Source organism: Jatropha curcas, chromosome 2 (genome assembly GCF_041381405.1).
Source record: "Jatropha curcas cultivar XTBG-Jc1 chromosome 2, XTBG_Jcur_1.0, whole genome shotgun sequence".
Classification (NCBI taxonomy): domain Eukaryota; kingdom Viridiplantae; phylum Streptophyta; class Magnoliopsida; order Malpighiales; family Euphorbiaceae; genus Jatropha; species Jatropha curcas.
In genome coordinates, this window is record NC_143152.1 from 22,559,015 (window position 1) to 22,561,209 (window position 2,195).

Sequence of the window (2,195 nt, forward strand, 5' to 3'; positions counted from 1 at the left end):
AGAGTAAAAAAATCAAAATTGGAATTTTCCCAAAAGAGGTAAAGTACTACTATATCTCACATCCTAAATTGGAAAATATCTTTGTATGTATGGACGTCAAAGGCCAAAATATCGTACGACTGGGGCCAAACTAATTAGAAGTTAAAAGTATTTATATAATTAGTTCTGTATAGGAATATTTTCATAACCCAAACTAATTAGGAAAATCTAAGCCAATGTTGTAGAATACCCTCTTCGATCCTTATAAATAAGCTTTCTCATGAGCTCCCTAACATACAACCGTTGTTTCATCCAGCAAGGTATATCGGATTTTCTGTCAACAGCTGCATATCAAAGAGGCTAACAATGGCGATGATAAGAGGAGATAAGAACCAAGTCTGCGCAGTTGCTTCGTTGCTCGCTATTTTCTTTGGTATATATCTTCTTCTTCTTCCTTCCTCTATATCTATTCTTAAATCTCTGGATTAATGGCTAAAAGATTTAAATTTATTCATAACAATGCAGTGATTGGTATTACTGAATCTGCTCGCACTGAAAGCTTTGTCTCTGCTAGGAAGCTATTGGAATATTCCATTCAAGGTAAAACAATCATCTCTTTATTTCTTTAATCTGCCTTTTGTATTTGCTATTTCTTTTTACTGAAAACTAATGGAGACAAAAAAAAAAAAATGAATAGAAAAATCATGCTCCAAGAATGACATAGAGATATCTCAAGCTTCAATAGAACCACTCGGTAATGGAATTCCGGCTTTCATAGTTCAAATACAGAACAACGGTGCCTCAGGTAGAAGAATTTCCGATATTCATGTCAGTTGTGGATCGTTCAGCTCTGCTCAATTCATCAATCCTAAAATTTTCCGGCGAATTGTCATAAATGATTGCCTTGTCAATGACGGAAACGCTCTTGCCCCTGGTGAAATCATCTCCTATGAGTATGCTAATAGTTTTAAATATCCGTTAGTAGTTAGTTCAGTTGTCTGTCTTTAAAATAAAATTATATTTATTATTTGATAATAAAATATAGTCATATATATTTTTAGTTTTATATTTAAATATATATGGTCAATTATTAATTATCTTTATGAGTTAGCAAACTAAAATTTCACAATTTGATTGCTTATTGATCTTTTTTCTTTTTTCTTTTTTTTTTTTTTTTCCATTGAGAATTGGGAAAAAGAGAATGTATGCCTCTTATTTGCAATTTAAGAAAAGAACAGTAAAGAAAAAGAAAGAGGAAAAACAAGTAAACAGGAAATCTAATATCCATAATCATAAGTGAACTCAGTAACACCAACCATAGCAGAGAGCACCTGAGAAACAATGTAAAAGCTACCCCCAAAAATAAGAATAACTAGAACAGCAGAAATAGGGTTCTTAAGCAATTCAACTATAGGCTGCAAAATGGTATAGGATCGGTTCGGTTGACTCGAATTGGATTGTTAAATACTTGTACCCACTCCATTTATAAATGGATCGAGTTCGGTGGATTTGGGTCGAGTCAAAATGGAAATTCTTAAATAGAAATTTGGTTTGAAGCATGCTTTAAAAAATACTGGTTCAATATATAAATTCAACAATGTACTTTAGGTAAAAAATTATGTGGTTCTCTTAACTTTTATTTTGACCCATTGAACACTTCAATTTATAAAATTGTATCAATTAAATATCTCAACTTACAAATGATATTCTATTGAATACTCAAACTTTTAAAATTAGATCAATTAAACACTTATTAGATAGTTGAAAAATATGAAAATTATTGTTCAAAATATTATACTAAATACATATTAACTTAATATCTTGCATATAAATGTCAAAACACCAAAAAAAATATTACCATTGGTATAAAGAGGGATACAATGTTAGCAAAATTCGCAACTTAAAAGATATAATAGATCAATCGCAAAAATTTAGGATGCCATAGATTTTTGCCGTAAAGTATTGGGACATATTTATGTATGTAGCCATAAATAACATTTGCTACTTTGTTTTAGGCATTATGGATGTAGAGCTTCTATTGTCACAAATAAAAATTTTTAGTAAATAAAATGCGGAAAACTATAATTAAAAGATATCATATTATAGCATAATTAGATAACTACACTAAAAAATTTAATATATATATATATTGCAACTTTAATTTGATGCGCACATTATATTAATTCTTTTTTAATTTCCTACATTTAGCATTTCAA

At 29.5% G+C, this 2,195-nt stretch overlaps 1 non-coding gene across 1 annotated transcript; it reads left to right on the plus strand.

The window, feature by feature from the left end:
• The first annotated feature begins 284 nt into the window (after window positions 1-284).
• On the plus strand, window positions 285-951 carry LOC119370189 (uncharacterized). Its single transcript, XR_016319776.1, has 3 exons — window positions 285-412; window positions 505-579; window positions 677-951. It is a non-coding gene; the product is annotated as an uncharacterized LOC119370189 (transcript).
• The last annotated feature ends 1,244 nt before the right edge of the window (window positions 952-2,195 follow it).